We start from the raw sequence: 10,773 nt of genomic DNA, 5'->3' as shown, positions 1-10,773 counted from the left end.
CTACTTCTACTCTCTTAGACACCATCAAGCAGATATATTGCATTCTGGTCGAGCTGGCCTTACTCAGTCTATATTCTTATGAACACCAGTGGTTTCTTCTACATGAGCATTTGAGCCTCTTAACATTGACTGAGCCTACATGGCCATTTATTTTAGGCCATGACTAAATGTAGTGATATATTTTATCTAAATAAAAGTTCAAAATAATCACAATATCCCATTGCCGTTATCATCAATCTCAATAAAAACAGATCAGTAGAAATCAATATAGCAGAATAGCAAACATAAATACTAACACTTTATTTGTAGCTGTTTGCTGTAAGTGTAACACCTACTATAAAGAGAGAGGACTATGGCAGGTAACTTTCCTTTGTAAGTACATTGCGTCTTGGGAGAAAAGTAAATAAAGCCCTGAGAATACAGTATTTTACCAAACCCCACACAGTGAAGCCACTTTCCAAGGGTTTTCTGATCCAAGTTTGTGCCAAAGAGACAAACATCCTTCTGGATAATTGACTAAAAATTGAATGGTCATGAGAGATGCTTGTTTATGTCCAAATAGAATCAAAATACTGTAACAATTTAACACAAGTTGCAGTTAATTAGATATTAAATGAATGTAAGAGAAAAATCTAAATATAGAATGAAGCAATGGAATGTTTTAAAAAATATAGATGAGAATGTTATCATGATTGAGCTTACATATAGGTCGGGCTTCCTTAAATGCATGGGTATGTTGCCACATAAACAGGACCCATCACGATTTCAAGAACTTCTTATAGTGGAATCCCATCACTGTTCTGCCTGTGTCTCATTACTTTTATCTTCATATGGCAAATTCATAATATTCTCAAGAAAATAAATCCTATCTTTACATATATTCATGAAATAAGTTTTAGAATTCTGAGTCACTTAATGGGTGATCGAGAGAACTTTCTTTAAACTTGACCTTGAGTTATTTTTTCCAGCAGAAGTATTTGTCTGACTCCTGGGATTCTTTCTCAGAAACATGTAGTTTAGTTTTAGAGACCTGCTAGGAAGACCCCTTCTGGCCTCTGGGCAGTGGGGAGGCCATTCTGCAGTCCCCTACAGCTAGGCAGCTTCCATGTCTCTCGTGCATCTTCACTATATACTGCACACTATTAGCAGACCTACAGAAGTTTCCTTTCTTGTACATTTTCCTTAATTTCTTTCACTTCTTTTCTAATCTATTCTGTATAAGATTCCATGCAAGAGATTTTATGAGATCTTTTAACCCTTTCATGGTGTCCAGTAAGGCAAAGAGAATTCTAAAATAATTGATCAACAAGCAGCCCTTGCAGACGTATGTGTGTGTCATGTTTTGGGCATATATTGTCTCTCTTGATTCTTATAACCAACCATATGAGGTGCTTTTATTAATCTCATTTTTACATGCATACATGCTACATCAAGATAAATTGCAGGGTACAATCATAAAGGAATTTTAGTTTGATCTTCTATGTCCTTATACCCACTGAGATTTGTTTTGTTTTCCTCCTGTCTTTAAATAAAACATTTGACAAGTTTTGGTGGTTTTTGTTGCTGTTGCTGTTGCTATCATTGCTGTTTAGCTTGATTGTTTTTACAGGTGAGTAATTAATCATTTTCTATTTCAAAAATAGTAAGTAAAGCTTTCCCAGGTTCTTCTTTGGCCTGGGCCTGGGACAAGCGGCCATGAATACTTCTTTTCCACCTTTGTGCTCTTTTCCCCATCCCACTAAACTTGGAATGTGTCCCTCCAGAACAGATCCACCAAGAAGAGAGGAAAAAGGAAGGGGAAGTGGGTTCTGGGTAGAAAGTTCTCATGAAGTGAGTATTGTTGCTACAATTGTGTTGATTCTCTTTTTTATTATTTTATTTTATCTTATTGAGAAACAAATATCAATGAGACAGTTTCAAAACTGATTAATAGGACAGTTTCAGTAATTAATACATTGTACATTGTTATCTTCTTAGTGGTTATCCATAGTACAAGATGCAGACAGAATTCTCAATGAAATTGGAGGACATTTCACAAGGTTCCTTTATGGGCCACTTTGAGTTTCTTTTCCTGGGGTATTGTTCTGGATTTCTCTTTGACAATTGCCTTAGTTATATGCAGACCACATGGTGTCTTCCCCAGCCTGGGGAACACTCTGGACTTTCATCTTTTCTCACCCCTTAGATCCAACCCCCTCCCAATCACCTGTATGATTGAACTTGAAGCATTATACACAATGAGGACAGCCCATAGTGTCTAAATATCTAGATGAGAGCCCTCTTTGGTGTACAACCCTATAGAATCTCATGTCCAACATTATCATGGTGTTTTAATTTATTGTTCTCTATTCAGATAAGATGGTCTTGCCAACAGAACCTAAGGTAATTCCAGGTCAGCTCTTCCATGTAAACAGCCACATGTGGGAAAGAATTATAGGACCCAAAACCAATCCAAAAATTATTTTAAATTTAATTTTCATAGCAGGATGAGATAATCAGAAAAATGAGCAAAATTGAAGTTTACCATAATTTCTATTTTGGTATGTGTAGCTCACTTACAGGAATCACGCTAAAATTATTCCCTTTTAACTTGTTATTATTGCTTAAAACCCAGGAAAAAAGATAAATGATTAGGGAGTGTTAGAAGTAATAACACCCTTTTGTTTTTATTTTTTAGCATTTTCCTGACAATAGAACTTTGGATTTATGTCTGACTCATTCTTTGAAGATCATCACTATTTTGTGCCATTATGTTTTTCCTATTAAAATTCGCAGTACACTGTGACTTTCAACCATTAAAAACATGATATCCTACCCCCAAATCTAAACAATAGTAAGAACCATCACTGGTAAAATGAAGATACTGTCTTTCAGAGGCTAAGATAGACTAATAGATTTCTTTCATTTCTTTATGATGAAGTGCTATCAGTCATCTATAATGATAAATGTGATTTGTTTTTTTGTTTCTTGAAAGTAGTTTTTTCCTTTAATTTAATTTTATTTTGATGAAAATAGTTTTTAACAAAGGATGTTAGCACATTTTTAAAAACATAACTGAAAAAGAAGACAGCATTCAAACTGGTTTCTAACAACTTGGAAAAATATGGGCATTGTTTTGTTAATGATTTATGTTGCATGAAGTGTTCAACAGTCCTAAGTCTAGCTCAATTATCTCTGTTTAGAGACGTGTGTGTGCGTGCGTGCGTGTGTGTGTGTGTGTGTGTGTGTGTGTGTGTACCAGCATGGGGCATGCATGCCTGTTTTTTTTATATCAAAATACATATTGGAAATTTGTGCTCATTTGAAAATGGAGAGCATAGGGCCAGGGAGATAGCTCAGGATCATAATTGAATTCCACTGCCCCTTGCTATCCTTTAAGAATCATTTCCACGGTCCCTCATATCAAAATCCATGAGTATGCAAGTCTCACAGATAATGAATGGTAGATATTTTTATGTAACCTATGCAGATCCTTTCATGTATTTTTAAATCTTCTTCAGATTGCATACAGTACTTAGTGCTATGAAAACAGTTGCTAAACAGTACAGGATAGCAATATAATTGTTTAAAGATTAACAGTAAAAAGTCTGTACCTGCTCAACACAGGCTCAATTTTTGATTTTTGGGAAGTTTCAATTCACAGTTGGTTAAATCCCTCAATGTAGTAACCACACATACAAATGGCTGGCTCCAGAGAGAACAGAAATATAGCTAGATTAAGCGGTCAGATCTAGCTTCAAATGCCTTCCTGGCTTCAGACTTTGGCAAATGACAGATTAAAAATTTTAAATGAAATTTAAAAAGCCTAAAAGGACAAAGCCAGGATCAGAAGTGAACATCTTTGTATAAGAGGGTAGAAAATGAGATGGTAGAGGGAGCTGAAGATGAACGCCAAGAGGGCCCCTACGTTTTGATCCCTGAAGGAACATGGAGACTAAGAGTTTCCTGAGTACAACTGCAAAAAAATAGGACGTTAACATGATCTGAAATCTGAAAACTAGGGGGGAAAAAATCCTCACTAACCTCCATCTGCAGTTATGCGTTGTACAATATCATAGGTCAAAGGACCAAGTGCAGTTTTTCTACCAGGATGTAAGTCAAGCTGGCCTCTTGGCTCAGTAATTGGATGTGTGCTAGTCTCTGAGCTACTTTGAGTCAGGAAATCTGGTTCTATGACTTGACCTGGTTCCTGATTAAATACTACAGATATAAATAGAAAATCGCTGGACAAGAAGAGCCAGTACATAGGGGCTAATAAAGGATCTGGATTACTTCCATACAATGCTAGCACGTGGAACAAAATTCTGAGGTCTGTGACTAACCTAAGAAAGTGATGAAAAAAAAATTGATGAAATGCAGATGAGATCATTACAATAACAATTCACTGAAATAAAGATTAACAGCACATTAATTTTATTGATGAATCTGAAAAGGAATTTGATACATATACTAGATATTCAAAGAGAAAACATGAATTTGATTTCTTAAAGCTTATGAGATAACAGGGCATAAATGAATCAATAATAGGAAAATATAATAGTGGTATAATTATACAAAAGTACATTTTTAATAAAAAAAAGAAGAGCTAACAATAAGAGCATACTTTACACTAGAGATTATCCTAAAATCTTTGTGTGTGTTAGCTTATTACTTCTACCCAATGAGATATACATTATTACTATCTGAAATTAAAAGTGACAAAACCGAATTACAATGATGAAGTACATTACTCAAGTTCACATTACCAATATGTGAAACAATAGTGTGGCACTAAAATTCATAAATATTGAATTTTTTAAAAAAAAAGCTTTCAATAAAATACACAGGATAGATCCTAGCCTATACACAAGAAAAGTGACATTTATTGAATTTTAAAGTCACGCTAAGGACTTTAACAAGAACACAAAATACAGCTCAAATGACAAAATTCAGAAAAAGTAAGTGAAGAAGAAAAGGAAAATCAGGTGAGAGCTCCCACTACTTATTATGTGAGAGAACTAAAAGAAGACAGGTTACAGAAGCTTATAAATATTGTAATTTTTATTTTTTGTATTTAGGACAGGGTCTACAGGGTGTTCAGGGTCTCACTGAGTAGACTGGATTCGTATTGATCCTCTTGTTTACAGCCTCCCAAGTGCTGGGATTACAGGAGTGTGCCACCATGCCCAATCTCAACAGCAGTCTCTGTGTGCCCCGGGGGCGGGGCCAGCACGGTAGGCCAGGGGATTGAACTCCCGGCCTCTGTGTCTGCCTTAGCAGGCGCTTTAATGCCACTGAGCTATTTGTCAGGCCCTAACACTATATTTAAAACAACAACAACAACAACTTCAGTGCATGACTGACGAATGTAATGATTATATTCCCCACAGGGAGGTGGCCCATGCACATAACACGTCCTAATTCTCTCGACTATATCTTCCTATCTTGCTTCTTCCCTCCCCTTAAATTCAGCATTGATTTTTTTTGCAGTGTCTTAAGAAATACATAAGATCTTTGAAGCAAAAGTTAATCTTAAGCACTCAATGAAAAATAAACAAATGAATCTCTATCTAGATATATCGTAGCAAAATAATAGAACATAGGAAAAGGAAAGCTCAGTAATGCTCCACAGTAATCAAAGAGCCCTACTGTGCGAGGGCAGCTAGAATCAGCGCCACTCTGCACATCAGCAACTAGGGAAGCTGTGCATTAAATAATACCATTATAACTCTAAAATAAGCCAACAATCTCAACTTAGCTATGTCAAAATCAAACATAGGAATTGTTAGATTGAAGACCTTGGTATCTCTTGATGTTTGCGTTCAAGACCTCCAGGGAACTAAAGCTCCAGGGAACTAAAGCCCCAGGTGGGGCTCTGGGAACTAAAGACAGCAAACTTTCCTTCCCATGCTAACCCAAACCATGAGTGGATGGACAGCCAGGATCATGGGCAGTCGCAGCCCCTGGGCTCCAGAGGTGCTTCCTCTGCAACTGTTTCTGGGCTTCTTTCTTCTTGTTTTGTATTTGTCTCAGGAGATGGAAATCTAATGTCACGTAGGTTACAGGTGATTCTCACTTCCATCCACTTTATGCTTATACTCTGATTATAGTTTGTACTAATTTTCTTTTTTATTGTTCAGCATTTTTTTCTATCTTTTAAGGTATGTTTTAAATCTTGGCTTCTTAATAAATATTGGCTGTATTCGGGTTACACTAAGATTGTTTTTTTCCTGTATGGTTGCCACTTGTCTTTTTCACAATTTTTACACCATTATATGACAGGGAAATGTGATCTAATTTTAAAAATTAAAAAGAAGGTTAATAAGAAGAACAAAGCATGAGATGTACCCTACCAACAAAATTTCAGGTATGTAATATTGTTGATTCTAGGTAAAAAAAAAATTGTATAACAGATCCCTAGAATTTATTCATCTTGCTTGACTAAGAATATTTCTACTGTTTCTTTATGTATTTAGTACAGCGTCTACAGGGTCTCATTACACAGATTGGACTCATAGTGATCCTCCTGTTTTCAGCCTTCCAAGTGCTGGGATTACAGGTGTGCACCACCAAGTCCAGTCTCAGTCGCCGACTCATTGTGTCCCAGGGGTGGGCTGGCACAGCATGTGATGCAGGACTCCAAACCCGGTCCCTGCATTCAGTCTAGTCAAGCAATTTAATCCACTGAGCTATCTGACTGGCCCTTCTATTGATTCTTAACTCCATATGCATGATGGATTTTGACAGTCATCATTCCATTCTTTGGATCTATGAATCTAAGTGCTTTAGAGACTTCTCTTAGGTAGACTCACGCAGTATTTGCTTTTTATAACTGGCCTACAGCTTACCTACTCATCCGTCAAAGGACATGTAGGGTGTTTCCACATTTTGGCAACTCTGTGTAGGGCTGTACTGATCATGGAGTGTTAATAACTATTTAGAATCCTGATTTTAATCTGTCTAATTTAAAATGTGTTATTTTTAACTTGACTAATTAACTTTACAACCTGGGAACTTTCAGAATTAAGTACCGACATCGTAGAGTACGACAAACTCTTATTATCACTATTTTTATATTCACCTTATGTGTGTTTGTTATTTAAAGTTTTTGTAATACCGGAGACAATCTGGAGTATCAAGTCTAGTGACTTTAAAGTTTCAAGTGTAGGAGAGGCTTCCAAGTTTATAAACAGTACTGGAATGCTTACAATAATATGTTCATCTGCATCCGTAAGTCTAACTTATTAGGTCTGTAAGAGCTGATAAGGTTTTCAGTTTTGTTCATTAGGTAAAAATCTACCCTCTGAGATATTTTAGTGGCTAAAATAACAAGCTTTTAAATTTATAACTAATTATTACTTTAGAAAACTTAAACACTATGATTGAAAATTTTTAGAGGGATTTTGTATATCCTAACTGAATAGAATTTTTAGAGCAATTTAATCTGTTCTAACTGAACTAATAGACATTCAAGACAAAAGCAAGCAGGATAAAATGGTGCTGGTGCAAGAGAAATATTTTAAAATATAATAAGCAGGTGTATAAATTGATTTTGAAGACTGAAAAAGAAAACAGAATTTATAATTTATGACTTTAATCAATCGAACATTAGTTAAAAAGGAAAGGTACTTCAAATTTACTCATAGAAATACATATTTATATATCATAGAAACATAAAAACAAACTTACACACTCTTCTTTCCTTATCTCTTAAAAATTCCAGTTCTAAAGCCATGAGATGCAATCAAGCAACCCTGACGTCCACATTCGGAATGGGGTGGGCGTGACACGGCATCCACCAATCAGTGGGGAGGAGAGTTTGGACATACCTTGGGGCTGCCTGGAAAGGAGATGCCCATGCCCATGCCCAGTGGGAAGCCTCACCCAACATGCAAACTCAGACACTAAGTACAAAGGAAGGGTACCTGCATGTCAGGAGAGCTGGCCTGGGGTCCCTGCCAAGTGGGTTGAAGTTGTCTCCCTGGAGAGCAGCGGGGAGACCTATGGAAGATCGGTTGTGCTCAGTGGGAGTGATCGGTTAGGAGACGCCTGCTGCCAAGATCAGAGCTCTTCCGAAGTGGCGTGATGTGGAGATCAAGCTCCTCTAAGGAAGAAGCCTTCCTCAGCGCTTTCCTTTTTGTGCTGAGTCACTGTGCAACGGGCCCTCTCTGCCCTAGGGCTGCGCCCCCTCTAGCCAAGCCTCTGACATCTCAAGCTGACACAATGTATCAACCACCACAGGCGTGGAATGAGAGTTACACTCCCAACTTTTAGTAGTGATAGGAATTGCAGAATTTCATGTAGAGTTCATATCATCATAGGTTCTTGCTATAAAGTTTGCATATAGCTTTCAGTTTTGCCTCTGCGGGGGAGCCAGAAGTCAGTCACATCAGCAGTCAGACAAGAAATGTGGCTGGATCTGTCTGCTATTTCCTTATTTATAGATTCAGATATAAAAACAAATCAGGGGGTACAGGGAGAAGCAAGTGAAGTTGAACCTTGCTGTCCCACTGCATTCAGCACTGCTAAGGCACTCTGCGGAGGAGACTGACGCCTTTCATTGTGAGGCTAGGCGAGCCACGCACAGGGGAGAGACCCAGCAGAGATGGAAGAGCCTCCGGTTCTGACACGGACACATGTCAGCCGGAGGAGAAGGTCGATTGGAGAGAACGTCCACGAGCCGCAGCAGCGCCATAAAAGCAGGCCTGTCCTCCACCCACGAAGCGCTTCTCTCCGCCCCTCGAGCTCTTGCTCAGGCGCCTCTGCAGGCCATCCCTACCTCAGAACCACACGGGAAAAGGAGCCAGAAGCTCAACCTTAGCTAAGGTGAAACAGTATGAAGCTGCTACCGTCCCCAAAAGCAAAGCAACTACTTGTTATGGAGAAGCCAGGCAGACACCACTTTAATCAAAGAATCATTGGACAGATCCCAGGTCATGTGAGAACTAGAGACCCACAGCCCTGGATGAGGGGCAAGAATGCAGGGGCTCCTCTGTAACACTCCTGCAAGGATTCTAATTAGAATCTATATGGAAGGAAATATCAGACAAATCCAAATTAAGCGCATTTTTCAAAACAGTAGGCTTATAATGCTACACTAGAATAAAGGACATAAAAATTTAAAGAAAGAAAGAAACCACCCCAAACTTGAGGAGACTTTAGCTCTATGACAGCTGAGAACAGCTCATGATTCTGAACTGGTCTTGCTGCGGTTGACTGTTGTTGTTACCAAGGGTACTTTTTTAACCAGTTGTAAAATCTTGCATATGGTTTGAAGTTTACAGTGATAAAATTGGTGATATATCTGCTAGGGTTTTGAACTGATGAAGGTGCTGTGATCCTGAAATATGTGTTTAAAAAATATTAAAGAATTCCAGTATCAGGTTAGTCATCACATATCCTTGATAATCTAAGTTTGCAAATTCTGTTAAATTTGATTATTTACATATTAAAACAGTGACAAATAAGATAAAACCAAAACAGTATTATCAACATCAAATGTTTCTTGCATGTTTTCCCATAAAAATATGTATTATTAATTTTTAGAAATTAGATATTTACAGGAAGAGATTAAATATTTCCCAATATCATAGTCATAATAAGTATAAAAATAAACTTTAACTTTGCAAAAGAGCTGAAGCTTTCACCTATTATGAAATACTGGTATTTTTGTATAAATATTGATGTTTTCATGTAAAACGCTAAAAAATTACCATAGTCATATCCTTGAAAAGGAAAGTATTTGAAGCCGGACATGGTGACACAGGTCTGTATTTGGGAGGCTGAGGCAGGAGGATTGTTACAAGTTTGAGATCAGCCTAGGATATAAAGTGAGCTCCAGACAAGGCTAAACTGCATAGTGTGGCACTCTGTCTCAAAAAAGACCAAGAAAAACCAAAAAAGTGTGAGTCAGAATATTTCTTTCTTTTCCTGTGTTTTGGGGATGCTGAACAATTCAAGGAGAAGAAAACAGAAGGCATAGGAGTTGGAGAAAGGAAATGAAACCATTTACCTGAAAGTAGCACGTTTTGTTGCAGAAATAGAAGAGAACGCACATGCATACAATTAGAACTAATAGGATGGTTAAATAAGTGACTGAAAACAACCGAAAAGTATGAGCCGTTCTAAGCATTTTTATGAGTTATTGTAAATCATACTTTCAAAAATTGTAGTTTACTCTCAGCAAAGAAACTAAAGCAAAAGAACTATAAGGTATTGTATTGGGCAGGGTTTTACTTAGAGGAACGGATATAAGGAACAGATAGTAACACAAGATATACAATGTATAAGGAATTACAAGACTGACTTACAACAGTCAGCCGCAGAGCCAGATGGGGGAATGTGAGGAGGGCGTCTGCACACCCCAGACTGAGGAGTTCAGTCCCAAGGTCTGAAGCGCACTGCTGTGCTACGTGCAAGTCTCTATTCATCAGCCGGGCGAGAAGAGTCTGCGCTGCAAGCCAGGCGATGAAGTCCAAGCCCAGTGCCAAGACTGAAGTTCCTCCGATGAAGTGGAAGGTCGACGACTTCCTCAGCCCGTTTACGTGGTCTCTTTGTGCTGAGTCACTCTGGGGGCAGAACCAGTTGTGCCCCAGGGCGGGACCCCCACCAGCCGGAAGTGCACGAAAGTGCACTGCGGAGTCATCCGGCCAAGTTGAACAATGTATCAACCACTACAGTTATACTTAAATAAACCAAATAAAATATACACAAAGTGGGGCTGGGGAGATGGCTCAGTGGAATAAGTGCTTCCCTGGCAAGCGCAAGGGCCTGAGTTCAATCCCCGGTTCTGGG

Source organism: Octodon degus, unplaced genomic scaffold (genome assembly GCF_000260255.1).
Source record: "Octodon degus isolate 3935 unplaced genomic scaffold, OctDeg1.0 scaffold00023, whole genome shotgun sequence".
NCBI lineage: Eukaryota > Metazoa > Chordata > Mammalia > Rodentia > Octodontidae > Octodon > Octodon degus.
The sequence above is the reverse complement of the archived record's forward strand: the minus strand, read 5'-3'. Positions refer to the sequence as shown.